A 17,630-nucleotide genomic window follows, 5' to 3' on the forward strand; every position below is an offset into this window, starting at 1 on the left:
AATATTGAATATACTTTTTTTCAGAGGTTCAGATGAAGCTTGCGGTTTGGGATTGTGACAGCTTTAAAAGTCCAAGTCCAAATGAAATCAATGTTGGTTTTATAAAATATTTAAGAGACGTTTTAAAAGACGAGATGATGTGCTTCTTTGCTGAGTTTCACCATAAAGACAAGTTGACAAAAGGTTAAAATAGTACTTTTATCGCTTTGATCCCTAAAGTTAAGAGCACTTAGTGCCTGTCGAAGTTTTGACCTATTTCTTTGGTTAATTTCATGTATAAAAACCAATTTAAGGTTCTTGCTAATAGGTTAAGGCACATGATTGGCAATGTTATGTCCGAGTCTGAGTCAACTATTGTAAAAGATCGATAAATTTTGGATGACATTCTTATAACTAACGAATTGGTGGACTATGCACGTAGTTTGAAAAAAGAATATTATTATTTAAGGTCAATATTTAAAAACCCTATGACTCGGTAGATTGGTGGTATTTGAATGATGTTATGTGTAAAATGAATTTTCCGATTATGTGGCGGAAGTGGATTTTATAATGTATTTTTACGGCAAGTGCTTCAGTTCTTGTTAATGGTAGTCTAACTTATGAGTTTAAGTTGGAAAGAGGTCTTCGACAAGGTGATTCTCTTTTCCCTTTTCTCTTCCTATTAACAACTGAAGGGTTACATGTTTTAATGAATGATGGAAAAAGGTATGTATATAGGTTATGGAGTGGGGGTGCAATGTGTTGCTTTTGTTTCTCATTTACAATTCCCTGACGATTCTCTTTTGGCGGGGATTAAAAGTTGGGATAATGTTCGAGGTTCGAAGGAGGTCTTGATTCTTTTTGGAGTTATATTGAGTTTAAAAGTTAACTTTCATAAAAGCATGTTATTTGTGGTCAGCATCTCTGAATCTTTGCTGCATAAGATAACGCTGATTATGAACTGTAAGCACAATCACCTACCTTTTTTATATTTGGGGCTTCCAATTGATGGTGATTCTAGGAAGCCTAATTTCTGGTTTCCTTTGATAAAGCGGATCAAAAGAAGGTTGTTTGGATGGAAGAGTCGTTTTCTCTCTATGGGGGGTCGCTTGATTCTCATTAAGGTAATCTTGTTGTCCATTCTGGTCTAGTTTCTTTGCTTTTTCAAGGTGCCTTTAGGAATCATATCTTCTCTTGAATCTATTTTTAATGCATTTTTCTAAGGGAGGGGGGAGTAAGGAAGTGAATAAAATTTCTTAGATTAAATAGGATACTATTTGTTTGAAAAAATAATATGGAGGTTTGGGAGTTAGGAGGTTGAAGGAGTTTAACTTAGTCTTACTTGGTAAATGGTGTTGGAGGATTCTAAATGAGATGAGAAGTCTTTGGTATAGGGTATTAAGTGTTCAGTGTGGTGAGGAAGGGAGACATTTATGCTTTAGGGGAGGTGGTGGATTTGTTTGGTGGAGGAATTTGAATAACATAAGGGTGGGTGTTGGTTTGGCTGATGGAGGGTGGTGGCTCAATAACATAGGAAGATAGGATATGGGCTTCTACTTAGTTTTGGAAAAACCCTTGGTTTGATGGTATTCCTTTGAAGGTTAAATTTAGTAGGTTGTTTGATTTAGTGGAGAATAAGTTGGCGGTATCCGCAGAGACAAACGAGTTGGGGTGAGGGGAGAATGGTGAGGTGTGGAAGTGGCGTAGGAGGTTTCTTATGTGGGAGGAGGAGTTACGGGGAGAGCATATTGAGTGGTTAACCTCATTTATTTTGCAGATGGACATAGAAGATTGCTAGGTTTGGAATTTACATTCCTCTTCTTGCTACACGCTCAGTAGTGCTTATAAAATATTGTCTGAAGTTGACGACAACAACAATCAGGATAGTTCCAAATTTTTATGGTTGAAGATTGTGCCACTTTGTCGCGCCGCAAAAAATACCCGAGTGCATCGCACCCTCAAAATACAATAGAGTCGCCATTGAATTTTATTTATTCTAAGAGAAATGGAAAATATCAATAAAATCCAAGGGGAAGAGAAACATGGTAAGGAAGTCGGTTATGCGAGGGGAAGGTATTAGCATCCCTCACATCCGTTATACTCAACGGGAACAATTTTGATTGTTCTTTGTGTGTATAGGTGTTATTATCTAAAGGTTACTTGCGATTGATTTTAATAAAAGGGGAAAATAAGTTATTAATTAATGTGCTCGCCAAGGCTTCAAACCCTCGTGCCGACGTATTCTCATAGTGCAATGAGAAATCAAAGCTGTGTAGTTCATGATAGAAAACTATGAATTTGCTGGTTGTTTTTAGGGAACAGTGTTATAATCGTATCTTGGAAGTGTTTTTTGACGTTAGCTGGTAGTTCGAATGCTTTAAATTTTTAGTCTAACTACTAAGGAATAAATTCTAACAGTTCTTTTATGAAAGAGATTATTATTGTTTGATATGAGGAATTGAAAAGGTTTATGAAGTTGTGAAGGTGTTGCTTGGACCAATAGTGTGTTGTTTCAACCCATAGAGTGGTGTCTGAACCAAAGAGTGTGGAATTGTAAAGAAAGTGGTGTCATAACCAAGAACTGAATTAAAAATGGTATCATAAACAAGAATTGAAATAAAAGTGGTGTTTAAACAAAAAAAAATGACTTTTAACCAATAACTGGTGATTAGCTAAAGAGAAAAATAAGAGTGGTGCTTAAACCAAAACGTTTGGCGATTAACCAATAAATGGTGATTAGCCAATGCAAATTGAGAAACGAACTACGAATTATACCGAAAAAACAACAAAAGTGGGTGGAAAATTCGATCAAAGAATGCGTCGGTTCGGCTAAAATATGCATCGAAACGAAAAACAAATTATATATTCATGGTCAGCAAGAAAGATCAATTCAGATGATATATGACTTTGCGCAAAACAATTAAGGTATAATTTTTCTATTTTTCTAGTTTTGACATAATTACGATTTGTGTTGTGGCTTGATTATGACTCGGTTTTGATACATGTTTTGACTTAAATTAGAACTACAACAAGCATATCACATCAAAGAATAAAAATGGATGAGAGATTACTGATAAAAATGGAGCATAAGGTGCTCAATAAAATGCCTCAACCAAGTTTGTTTTCTTTTTGGCTTCAAATAAGTAACTATTCTAATAACCTATTTTATGCTCTATGCCTAAACTTTACACTAATGCAATGCCTAATTTCAATGTTATGTTAAGCTATGTTGTAAATTATGTATGTTGGTTTTTAGGCTACTTGTTTTTTTATGCTACTTGATATTGGATTTTTGTTTGTTTGTTTAGGATATGGATAACTATGGAGCTGTTTTGGATCTTGAGTGGTTTGTTAGTATCGAAATTCTCTAATTCTCTCTAAGGTGCATGATTAAATTAGAAGAAGGGGGAAGAAGAAAAGAATCACATTTATTGCATTCATCACAAGTAAGACAAAGAAAGTTCAAGAATGGTAAATATGCAACGAATTAGAAAAGAGTTCAAGGCTTACCAACCGGGGGGATGATTCCTCCTGTTATTATTGCAAAGAATCGCCGAAAAATTTACTGAAGAAAATTATGGTTGAATATAAATTATTAACTTAGAAGATGAATCTTGAATGTAGAATATGCTTGAATCTTGATGAACTTTGAATGATGATGGTTGATTATAATGTGTGAATTTTGGAAGTTAGAATTTGTATTTGTTTGGTAAGATTTGTGTTGGTTTGGTAGTTATAGTAGTTAAGGGTTAATTGTGTAGTTGAAGGTTTGTGGATGCATAGGTAGTTAGAGACAAACGGTGCTTGGATTTTTCAAAAGTACCTGTGAGATATTGGATCGAACTCTAGTATGGTCGAAGGATAGCTTCTTGGTTCTATAATTCGATAGGATCTTAGCATGTCGTCGAAGTATGTTAACATGTTGTAGTCGAAGCCCTGTAATGCCATAGTCTAAGTATGTTCAAGTTTGCAGTAGTCGAAGTATGCTAGGATTGTTAGCATATCGAATTGGGCATGTTTGTTATGCTCAATTGTTTAAGTTAGTTTGTTCTCTAAGTTAGCTTATTTAATGGGTCTGTGTGTAAAAGTACATTAGTTTAGTGTGTTAGTTTTCTTATAAATAGTATGCTACTCTCTCGATCATTGTATAATGAAAATCCTAATTAGGGTGAGAGAGGTTATTTGCTATTCTGTAACACTTGTAATCTTGTTTTAAGAGAAATTAAAGAATAACAGTTTATAACCAATTTCATTATGTTCTTCTTGCTTCCTTCTTTTCTACCCTTATGGGTTTCTTGCCGATTAAGAAACCGATTATACTTTGTTATTCCGGTATCGTTTTTCACAATAAATTGGCGTGGTGAGCATGAAGGAGATTTCGTAAACAACGTATGCGATTGAAAAGTTCACCGGAGTGAACAATTTCGGTTTGACGCGCTTGAAGATGAAAACCCCATTGATTCAGCAGGGTTGTTTAGAAGCATTAAAGGTAGTCGAAGCCATGGACGTTGTGTTAACAGACAAGGAAAAATGACTATGGTAGAGAAATCCCATATCGCCATCTTATTGAGCCTCGGTGATAAGGTTCTTCGACGGGTTTCGAAGGAGACAATAATGTCGGGGTTATAGGTGAAAATCGAAAGTTTGTACATTACCAAATCGTTGGTCAACCGAGTCTACCTGAAGCAAGCTCTGTATTCATTCAAGATGAGTGAAGATTTTTTTTTGGCTAAGCAGTTAGATATGTTCAACAAGCTGATTCTTGATCTTGAAAATATCGATATCAAGATTGAGGATGAAGATCAAGCATTGTTGATGTTGTGTGCGTTACCCAGATCACATGCTCACTTCAAAGAAACTCTCTTATATGGAAGAGAGTCTCTGACCTTTGAAGAAGTTAAATCAACCTTATATTCTAAGGATTTAAACGAATGAAAGGAGCATAAGCCATCTTCGACTGGTGAAGGCATGTGTTGCATCCACGAAACCTTTGTCAAAGACAGAAATTTGGCACATGAGATTGGGTCATGTCTGTGAAAGGGGTATGGTTGAATTAGGGAAACAAAATCTACTTGGTGGAGACAAAGTTGAAAATTGAAGTTTTATGAACCCCGTGTACTTGGAAAATCTTGCAGACTGAAGTTCAATAAAGGCAAACAAAGAGCACATGGATCCCTTGATTACATCCATGTTGATCTTTGGGGGCCTGTAAGATGTCTATCACATTCAGGAGTAATATATTCTCTATCCATAGTTGATGATTATTTCAAAAATTTATGGGTATACATCCAGAAGACTAAGGATGAAACTTTTGAAAATTTCAAAAGTTGGAAGACTCTGGTAGAAAATCAGACTGGCAGAAAGGTCAAGAGGTTGAGAATCGATAATGGCCTTGAGTTTTGCATTGAGGTATTCGAAAAAAATTGTGCAGACTCTGGTATTGCAAGGCACAAAACTACTGTAGGTACTCTTCGACAAAATGGTTTGGTTGAAAGGTTTAGTTGAACCATTTTGGAAAGAGTTAGATGCACGTTGACTAGTGTTGGGTTCAAGAAGGTGTTTTGGGCAAAGGCTGTTTTGACAACAACATATCTTATAAACAGATTTCATTAGAATGTGTTATATATGAAGACACCTGAAGAAGTTTGATCGGGACATCCATCAGATCTCAACAAACTTAGAGTATTTGGATGCATAGTCTATGCTCATATTAGGCAAGACAAGGTCAAACCTAGAGCTCTAAGATGCATCTTTATGGGATACTTTGAAGGAGTCAAAGCTTATAGGCAATGGTTCCTAGAGCCAGGTCACAAGAGGTATATCACCAGTCAATATGTAGTTTTCAATAAATATGAGATAGCTTTCAAGAAAACTAATGACATATCCCAGATTCTTGTTGAGGTGGAGCATGTTGATGTTGAATTGTGTATCCCATATCAAGTCGAAGAAGAAGCACAAGATGCTGAAGAAACTGAGGAAGTTGAGGAAGCTGTAGATGACTACCTATTGGAAAGAGATAGGCCGAGAAGAGTCAACAAGCCACCTCAAAGACTTAGGTATGAAGATCTCATAACTTATGCCTTAATATCTGCAAGTGAGGTTCTAGATGAAGAACATAGAGACTATAAGGAAGTTATGAGGAGTCGAAATAATAATGAATGGCAGAAGGCCATAAATGATGAGATGAAGTCTGGTCATGATAATCACACTTGGGAACTGATAAAGAAACCCGTTGGAGCTAGGTTAGTCAGTAGTTAGTGGATTTTCCAAGTTAAGGAAGGATTCAAAGGAGTTATGTCGAATAAATACAAGGCAAGATTGGTTGGAAGGGGTTTCACTCAGAAAGAAGGTGCCAACTTCAATGATATGTTCTCTCCTATTGTGAAGCACGGGCCCATTAGAATGTTACTTGCCATGATGGCGCAATTCGACCTAGAACTAGAACAAATGGATGTGAAAACTGCTTTCTTGTATGGAGATCTAGATGAAACAATCCTGACGAGGCAACCTGAAGGGTATGCAAAAAAGGGAAAGGAAGATAATGTGTGCAAACTGAATAGATCTTTATATGGACTAAAACAATCTCCTCAACAGTAGAATAGGAGGTTCAGCAAGTTCATGACACACATATGTTTCATTGGAAGTCAGTTCGACCACTATGTGTACTTAAGATTTCGACCTAGAAACTCATTTGTTATTTTGTTGCTTTTTATGGATGTTATTCTCATTGCAAGCAACCGTGTCGAAGATGTAATCAGGGTGAAGGCTGAACTTAATAAGGAGTTCGATATGAAGGATCTGGGAGTTGCATCTAGGATTCTTGGGATTGGCATCCGAAGAGACAGAAAGCAAATGAAATTATGCTTATCTCAAGAGGCATACCTATGGAAGAGTCTCGATAAGTTTGGTATGTCGAATTCACAGCATGTTGTGTCTCCGGTAAACCCTTAATTCAAGCTGAGTACACATTAGTGTCTCATTACTGAGGTCGAAAGAGCTTATATGAATAACATCACATATGCTAACATAGTAGGTTCTTTGATGTATGTTATGATCTGTACTAGACCCGATATAACATATGTAGTAAGTCTTGTAAGCAGGTACATGCGAATCCTGGAAAGGCTCACTAGAAAGCATTGAAGTGGATTCTAAGGTACATAAATGGGTCTCTGAACAGAGTCCTAATTTATGGTGGAGCATGTGATAAAAATAGTAAAGTAGAAATTGAAGGGTATGTCGACTCTGATTATGCAGGTTGTATGGATTCCAGAAAATCAATTTCTGGATATGTGTTCACTATGATCGGTACAACAATCTATTAGAAAGCAACACTTTAGAAGGTTGTGGCCTTATCAACCACTTAAGCGGAATATATCGCCCCTCACTAAAGTTGTGAAATAAGCATTGTGGCTTGAAGGTTTTTCTAAGGAGCTGAAACTTCAAGGTCGAGTTATCGTTATTAAATGTGATAGTCAAAGTGCTATACAACTGTCAAAGAATTCAACCTATCATGAGCGAATCAATCACATCAATGTGAGGCTGCATTTTGTGAGAGGGGTAATCGAGCATGGAGAAGTCCAAGTGTTGAGGTTTTGACAGATCACAATGTTGTTAATATGATCAACAAGACATTACCCAGTTGCAAGTTTTTCCACTGTATGCAGTTGATAAAGCTGCATGAAGAAAGTTACTTTGTTTCCTTGATGTTATAGAGTTTGTTCCAAGGTGGAGATTTGTGAGATATTGGATCGAACTCTAGTATGGTCGAAGGGTGGTTTCTTCGTTCGACGATTCGACGGAATCTTAGCATGCCATCGAAGTTTGCTCATATGTTGTAGTCAAAGCCCTGCATATTATAGTCGAAGTATGCTCAAGTATGCAGTAGTCAAAGTATGCTAAGATTGTTAGCATGTCGAATTAGGCCTGTTTGTTATGCCCAATTGTTTAAGTTAGCTTGTTCTCTAAGTTAGCTTGTGTAATGGCTCTGTGTATAAAAGCCGATTAGTTTAGTGTGTTAGTTTTCTTATAAATAGCATGCTAGTTTCTCATCATTGTATAATGCAAATCCTAATTAGGGTGAGAGAGATTATTTTCTATTCTATAACACTTGTAATCTTGTTTTAAGAGAAAGTAAAGAATAACAGTTTATAACCAATTTCATTGTGTTCTTCTTGCTTCCTTCTTTTCTACCCTTGTGGTTTTCTTGCCGATCAAGAAACCGATTACACTTTGTTATTCCGGTATCATTTTTCACAACAGTACCAAGTTGGAATGTAAGGCAAAATGTCAATGGTAATTGTGCATGAAACTTAGAATTTTTGAATGCTTTTGCCTTTGATTTTTTTACCACTTTTGCCATGAATTTTTGGTGAATTATTACATGACTTTAAGTGCTTTGAGAAGTGATTTTATGTTTAAAATAAGCACCTTTGAATGGTGTAAACTTAGAGATCAAATTCTGTTTTTTGGGCACGAATCAAAGTTAAAAAGTGTTGAAAAAACAAGTATTGAATTTACTACATAGTGCAGAATTTTTCCAATTTTTCTTGAATTTTTCATGACTTTTCCATTACCTTTTGATGATTTAACTTCATGATATGAAAGTCTAATTTAATTTGATGTAATGTAACATCCTAATTTTTCATATCTTAAATAATATATTATATTATATTTGAGATTTTAACATCGCTAACTATTACAAACTAAACATTGAAACTAGTTGTTATAATAATTAATTTATAAATTAATTACCCTTTATTTTTATTATTAATATTATTATTCGATTTGAATATCATAGTTTTATTTTACAAACTAAACTTTGAATTTAGTACTTAAAATACTTAATTTTAAGTTAATTAATTATCCATATTATTTTTATTATTATTATTACTCTTGTTGTTTTTGTTATTATTATTACTATTTGATTTTATTTTATTTGAATATCACCATTTTACTCTACAAAGTAATCTTAAATTAATAAATATAACAACTAATTATTCTTATTCTTATTCTTATTATTATTATTATCATTTATATATATATATATATATTTTCTTACATGATCTTATGTCATGCAACATTAAAAAATCAAGCTCTCATATCTTTCTCACCAATTATTTTTAGAAAGATATACCAGAACATTTATAGAAACTATTGATGAAAGACTAGTAAATATTTGATAAAGACATATTTACTAGAAAGAGTTAAAAAATTATGAGCAAAATGAGAGACACTTATGTTATTTTAATATCTTGCAATAGTATAAAGGGTCTTTCCCATCCCATTTTCATTCATTAATTCACAAATCATCTTTCTTATCTCTCTATTTCTTTCCTTCTCTAGTTTCTTCATATAACAATATTAGTTTTAGTTGTCGAGGTTCTCACGGTGTCGGTTCGTAGTTTTTAGAGTTATTTTGTTGTGAAAGTTCTTCTAAAGTTTCAAAGAAAATTTATACGTCAAAGCTACGCCCAAATCATTTTCATAAGTAATCAGTAAGTCGTTATAATATCCATTTTATTTTAATCATGTTATTTATATAAAAATTATTTTAAACTTTCTATTTAATATTTCGTTCAGACGTCGAGATATTGAAGTTATAAAGTCCAAAATAAATTTTACCATATTAAGTCCTCATAATGTCAAGTATTAATATAAAATTAAAATGTTATTAGGAATATACTCATAATAATTTTCTAAAACGAATAAATCCAAACAGGGATATAGTCTAATTTATACTTGAATTTAATAACTATTTAAAAATAATGGAGGTTATTATTAAATATTTTAAAAAATAAATATTTCAAGTTGAAACAGGATTATGTTTAATGAACCATAAATTATATTCTAATTATTTTATAAATTTCTTACAATTCAACGGTTATCATAAATTAACTTCAGCATGCATTGGTAGTTGAGATATCCCCAAAGGATTATCCGCAAAGTGGGAAAGAATTGATTGAGTATTTGCAAAAGGCAAGCATAAAGAGTGTAGAGATAATGTGCAAAAGGGAGCTGGGCTTTGAACGAGAACTGGACTTTAAAATGATTTGCCATACGAAAATTGGGCTTTGAACGGGAACTGGGCTTTGAAATGATTTACCAGACGGGAACTGAGCTTTGAAATAATTTGCCATACGGGAACTAAGCTTTGAAATGATTTGCTAGACGGGAACTATTTTCCAGATGGGAACTGGACTTTGAAATGATTTGTCGGAGAAGAACTGAGCTTCAAAATAATGTTCCAAATGGGAAATGGGCTTTGAAATGACTTTCCATACATGAACTGTTTTTGAAATGATTTTCTAGACGAGAAATGGGCTTTAAAATGGTGCAAACTGAAGTTGGACTTTGACAGGGTGCGAACCGAAGTTGGGCTTTTATAAGGTACAAACCGAATTTGGACTTTGACAGGGTGCCAACCGAAGTTGGGCTTTTACGGGGTGCCAACCGAACTTGGACTTCGACAGGGTGTCAACCGAAGTTGGGCTTTACGGGGTGCCAACCAAAGTTGGACTTTGCTTGAAGGTAAGACTTCATAAGGAATTCGCTGGGAATATTAACTGAGAATTTGTGGAGGTAATATTCTCTTCGGAGGTACAATATTATCTTAATTGGGGATTGATTTGGGTCTTTCGTGCAAGGTACCAAGTTTGGCCTATGCTTTGTATGCATGTTTGAATTTGTATGGCGTAATGCTCCATCTTGATGGATATGCTATGTATTTTTAGGGATCCAATGCTATGTAATGATGATTATTATATGTAGGACGCCAACATAGTTGGGTTTTGATTTTGCTTGAAGGTTCCAATGAAGGTCGGGCTTTGGCTTTTCTTGTTTGTTTTACAAGGCTTCATCTTATGTCAAATGAATTATATGCATGAGCAAAGTGACATGATTAATGCATGGTGATAACTTGTGTAATGGTTTAGAAGGTTAAACAATTTCCTTTAAGGCGGGTCATGTATGGTTGAAACTAGGAAGTGTCTTGCTTGGCTACAAGACTTCTTGTTGAAAAGTTATGGGATGTGCTTAGCATGACTTATATGGTGCATGAGATTAGGCATTTTATGCAATGATGTGGGTTGCTAGGTGAAAGTACTTATTGGTATTGACAAATATGGACTCTAGTTCTGGTTTTTGGTAAGGTGGTGAACTTGATTCTTCGACATTTGAACTGAATCGAGGAACTCGCAAGTTGATTAAGAGAGTTTCAGGATGCCACTACTGTTGTAGGTTTCAATTTGATCCTTTATGGTATAGATGTCTAATAAAAGGAAGATTGTCATCAACTCGTTGGTTGGAAACTACACACTTGTTAGAAACAAATCATCAACATGGAGGTTGGAAAAAGATCATCAACACATAGGTTGGAAAAGGATAATCAACCATGGAGGTTGGAAAAGGATCATCAACCATGGAGGTTGGAAAAAGATCAACAACACTGAGGTTGAAAAAAGATCAACAACACGAAGGTTAGAAAAATATCATCAACACAGAGGTTGAAAAAAGACCATCAACCATATAGGTTGGTAAAATATCATAAACCATGGAGGTTGAAAAAAGATCATCAACACAGAGGCTGGAAAAATATAATCAACCATGGATGTTGGAAAAAGATCATCAACCATAGAAGTTGGAAAAAAGATCAACAACATAGAGGTTGGGAAAAGACCAACAACACGGAAGTTGGAAAAAGATCAACAATACGAAGGTTGGAAAAAGATCATCAACACAGAGGTTGGAAAAAAATCAAAACACAAAGGTTGAAAAAAGATCAACAACACGAAGGTTGGAAAAAGATCATCAACACATAGGTTAGAAAAAGAGCAATAACATGAAGGTTGGAAAACTATCATTAACCATGGAGGTTGGAAAAAGATCATCAACAATGAATGTTGGAAACAAATCAATAACATGGATGCTAGAAACAAAGACCAACAACATGAAGTTAACAATGAAAGAAAATGTTATAGTGGTGAGACAACAAAAAGTAAAATTTTCAACACATCGGCTGGAAAGTAACCCGAACGAATACATTTCAAAAGAGTTTAATGGAGATAAATATGCCAAGGAAAAACTTCAAAAGAAAATACTATGGGGATATCAACTAGAAGTTCCTCAGGGATAATATTCTTTTCAGAGAAATACCGCCATTTTAATTGAGGGTTAATATGTCAGAGATATACCAGTTACAAGGTAGATGTTTATGATGATAGGGTTTTGGAAAATATTTCCTGGGTTACAAGGCTTTATGATGATGTTGAACGAATGTGATGATATCTGAGTGAAACGACTTGATTAATGCATGACAACAGTCTATACGATGATTATATGCATGCTTTGTTGTTAGAGCGAAGCAGCCTGATTTATGCATGGCTCACCAAATGCTCATATGGTGGGAGATGGAATATTTGAGGCTAGGATAAGGTTTATAAAGACATGATTCCCCAACACCTGCTTCAGGCTCAACGGTTGTTGATGCACTTTTGCACTTGCCTAAGAAACTTGAAACATGGAGAGAACTTACACCTTCATAGCATATCTTTCCCCTAGTTTGTTGGGTATCTGCATGGATTCCCCCAATCACAAGTTATGAAGCAGCCTTTTCATAGGATAATCTCAATCTGACTTGCCCCAGTATCTAGAAACTATATGCCCCTAATTAACCGTCTCCTAGAACAGTTGACTTCTTGTGCTTTTGAGGTAGTATGCCCTGTACGAGCCTTGAAGTAATTTTCCCCTGGATGGATGATCTTTGAGGGAATTCCCCTGGCTTACTGATCTTAAGGAGTTCCCCTGGTAGGACCATATGCTATACTTCATTATTTCAACCTCCTTAATGCTAGGTGTTGATTTGCGGATTAAAATTGTTTACTCAAAGATGGTAATTTTAATGCGATGCTCATGCAAGTTTTGAGATCAAAATCATTATTTAAATTGTGAAAGACGATGTGGAAATTTGACATCAATGCAATTTTTTTAGCAAATCTCTAGGAGTCAGGTTTACGCAACCTCACGGTAGTATGCCTTCAGAATACCTTTGCTTCAATTAGGTCTTTTGAAGGTCGTAACGTGGCTTGGTTCACGGTTTGAGAAATAAAGGATATACGACTTCAATTTTGATTTTAACCCACCCCATTCTACTTGATATTTTGTAGTCCTACGTTCAGCTAACTCAGCAGGTGCATTCAGTTTCTGAAAGAAATTTTGGCGATTTTTGGAATCAATAAGGTTTTTCTTTCATTCGCTTGAGTGGCAATCACTCTTTTTATTTGTAGTCACAATGTTTTGCTCTTGATTTTCTTTTTTCTTTTTTTTTGCTGAAGATTTTTTTATTCTTTTTGTTATCCTTAATTTGTGCCTGGACTGATTTTTCGAGTTTTCAATCCATCAGGATGCCCTAATTTTTCCTAAGTCACTTGTTTTCAAGTTTTCGACTTAGCAGGTTTTTCTTCTTTTTTGTTCTTTTTTTTGCTTTTGAAAGATCGTGACTACCGTGATATTGTTTATTGGGAGCCAACCATTGTGAACTTTTGTATATTCAACCTCTTTGACATTGAATGATGCATAAGATGTGATTGATCCCTTGATGGGATGTTTTTTTGGAATTTGAATGCACAACCAAATTAAATAACGACTACCCTGCCCCTGGTTAAGATTAAAAGGTTTTTTCGTATAGAAAGAAACACCAACTTTTAGGCTTAAGGGGGTTGATGAGGGATTATCTTCCTTATATCTCTGGTGTTTAGGAGGTGAAACAATGCCTTACATCGTCAGCAAAGTTTTATTGGAAAGCGTACTATCAGAAATTTTGGGTATTTATTCTTCATCATTCTCCATTTGATCCTTACTTAAGTGAAGTGGAGAAGTATTTCTATCGTTTTTCTATTTTTTTATGAAAACAAAAAGAAAACAGTGAATTAAGCGTGGAGTGAATATGAATGGATTGACTAAAAAAATGCATACTCATTGTATTCATATCACCATTGTGAGTAATAATTTTAAAAGAAAACAATACTATTACAATAAAATGCAAATGAAAAGCTAAAGATGGCCTAAGGATAATCAATCTTAAGGATGATTTGGCAGGGCTTCTCTATAAAGCATATAAACTTCTTATCAAGGAGCTCTTGAACTTTGGCCTTGAAATTGTACAAACTTCTGTAGAGTGGCCCATGTATTATGCATGGAATTTGCACGTGGTATTAGGATTATGCTTAGAATGATAGGGAAACCTAGAAGGTTTGATCTCCTTGGGCATAATTGCCCTAGCATGAATCAGAATAGGAATTAGTTGCGTATAAGAAATTGAAATTGGATCAAAGCGGGGACTTCTCCTCTCTTGATCGTTGTTCCATTGTCTATTTTGCTTATTCTCCTATTTTTGGTTGCCTTGAGTTGACTTCTGATTCGGTATAAGATATTGCTCTTGGGGATAAACCGAAACACTGTTTGCAATTGCATTCTGGATTTTACCCGCCTTTAGTCCGTTCTCAGTTTGTTCACCAATCACAACTTGATCTAAGAATTCTGTCGTCATATTTCCTATCAATAGTTCTAAGATCATGTCGGCATTGCCTTGGGAGTGATCCAAGCTTTCCCTGCACATTGTGGTCTCATGCTCAACCTTTTCCATGATTCTTTGGCGACTGGCTTTTAGTAAAATATCTTCGTCGGGGAATCGTAGTCTTTTGGATGAAGAAGATAAAGGGTGAGCTTTTTCTAGTTTATACGCACGAAATGCAAATGCATGAATGTATGAATATATTTTTAGTTTTCAGGGAATCTGGTAATTTTCATCAATTGTAGAGTACGGAAGTAAAGACAGAAGAGAAAACCAGTATGGGAAAAAGAGAAAAGAATTTATGTATTTATGAACTGGTATGTATCTCTTATGTATGGTTTTATCTTTTTTGAATGTTCAACAATGACTGGCAATTCGGGATTCCTTGGGAACGATGCATATAGATTTTTCATGTGGATGGAATGAAAATAAATATGCAGTATTTTTTGCTTAAATGGTTCAAAGGTTTGATGATGCAATTGCAGCGGTAAATTCATGATCATCAAGCTATGGATAAGCTAGAGATCAAATAACAAGAGTCGCCACCGCGCTTTTATTGTTTCCAAGGGAAAAGGGAAAAAGTACGAACAAAATCCAAAAGTAAGAAGTTTTTCAAATCAAAACTAATAAAATGTCAGAGATTACAGGTAAGGGGGTTGGTTACATAGAGGGAAAGTTTTAGCACCCAAAGTGTCCTAGGTACTCCTAGGGAACCCTTTTTATGTGCACATGTATTTTGTACAAAATGATGTTTACAAACAAATAGAATGGGGGGATGAGAAAAGAATTCATTAATTATATTTGTGTTTGACAAGCCCTTCTGACTAGTGCCTACGTACCAACATAAAAATGAGGGATAAAAACCTCGTAGTTCGTGATACAAATTTCAAAGTGGATGCATTGCTTTTAATAAAAATTAAGTTTGAAAGGCACAAAGGGCTAAAAATGATTTGAATGAGTTAGTTCTTTTTGGCTTTTTGAAAGTTTAAATCAAGTATAATTAAGTTTATTTACAAATTTGACTTAAGAAAAGAAAGTTTGAAAATACAATGGCATAAGGCCAAAGTTTCTATCTTTTTGCAAAATGGTCAAAGTTTAGAACAAAAATAAGTTCAATCAAAGAAGATTTTGAAAAGGGAGGGAGAGATTTTGAAATTAAAGAAATAGGGAGAAGATGAAGAGACTAATCCTATGCACAAAATTAAAAGTTAAGAGTTGAAAAGATCTGACCAAATTGGTAGCAATCCAATAGACAAGAATGTCAATAGAAACCCAGAATTCCCTTGGACATTTAGAAACAAGCAACACACAAATTCACAATTATATTATCTTGAAGAGAAAAGGCATCAAATAAAGATAGCCACATCCAAGCTTTAGCCACCCCATGTTCTTCTTCAAAATTAGCCCATGTAACAGATGAATTCCACAAGTCACAGGTTCAAAATAACAGTTTCACAATGATCATGTTGCAGATGTACTCAAAGAGATCTTGAATGATGTATCAAATGAAGTTTCAAATTGCAAGCACTTGGTTTCTCAATAAGTTGGCATTGGCCAAGTCCTTTAGCATACGAATGTTGCCTAAGTTCTAAGTCCATTTATCCAAGATCAAGCCAACAGTCCACACAAAAGTTTTTTAGGGTTTTTGTTGTTATTATGTACATTAATGGTCAAACACCACACAAACAAGCAAAGTATATACAAATAAGAAATATCACACAACATGGTCCAAGTGGACAAAGTGAAAATTGCATTAACATAAACAATTAGAATGATATGAACAATGGCAAATGAATAAAGGCTAAAATTAAATGACATTAAAGTAAATGGCTTGAAATTAAAAGTTAGTTGTTAATAGGTTAGAAGTTAGTATTGTTTTGCTTTTGCTTTTCATTTTTAGACATTCTTTGGAGAACACTCAACCCACTTATCACAAGCATGGATCCTTGAGCCAAGACATCTTCCAAAGGAAGGAAAAAAGGCCAAGTTTCCACACAATACCATGAAAGAGGGGAGACTTACAATCTCACTAACTAGAATTCTATGCCTTTTACGTCACAAATTTAGCGCTATGTTAAGCAATCGTAATTGGACTTATGTAGAAATCACAATTATTTGAGGTCGGGCAATAGAATTTTGGTGTTAATGCATGTTAGAGACATAATATAATGGACTATGCTCATGAAACATGCCACACACAAAAAGAATATGCAAAAGAGGTGGCCTAATCTCATTCTTACTCATGTTAATTTTTCAATCAACTGGCTTTAGGACTTTGAGATATCATAGGCCAAATGAGATGAATGCATAAAGAAGGGGAATGAGATGAAGAGGGAAGGGAATGGATCAAAACTCAAATTGGTCAAAGGATGACTTTTACCAAATTAATATCATCCATTCATTTTGGGAGATGGAATGTACATTCCATCAATCCCCTAAATCCAATGATATTAACTTGACAAAGTCAAATCAACCTTGACCAAGGCCCAACAACAAGAGTCAAACATAAACAAGTCATCACAATTGGTCAACAAAATTATTTGACATTTATTCAAATTAAAAATACTAAAATAAGACATTTAAATTAAATATGGTCTGTCAAATTCCTAAAACCTCATCAAAACACCAAATAAATGGCCATGAGATTTATCATAGGTCAAACAAGGTCAAAGGACCTTGGAGAAAAAATTTCAGAATTTTTAAAGACTTAAAAGTATTTTTAAACAATTAAAAACAAATGCAAAATCAATTAAATCATAAAAAATATTAATAATGATCCAAAAAATAGTTTTAATTCAGAATATGAAAGAGGAAATTATTTGAAATTTTTTGGTGAAACTCTCATATTTTTTGGATAAATTTTAAAATTAATATGAATTAATGAAAATAAAACAATTAAAATGAAATTCAAATAATTAGAAAAAACGTGGACCACTTGATCTCCCTCATTAATTGAGGTGGCAGATCAAGTGGCCAGAAGCGCACGTTCCATGGTGCACTGCAGTCAACGCGACATATGCTTGGTATTTAAAAGCAACGCACGAGATTAAAACAATTTGAACTAGATCAATGGCTCTGAACACAT

This window comes from Lathyrus oleraceus, chromosome 6 (genome assembly GCF_024323335.1).
Source record: "Lathyrus oleraceus cultivar Zhongwan6 chromosome 6, CAAS_Psat_ZW6_1.0, whole genome shotgun sequence".
In the NCBI taxonomy this organism is placed as follows: domain Eukaryota; kingdom Viridiplantae; phylum Streptophyta; class Magnoliopsida; order Fabales; family Fabaceae; genus Lathyrus; species Lathyrus oleraceus.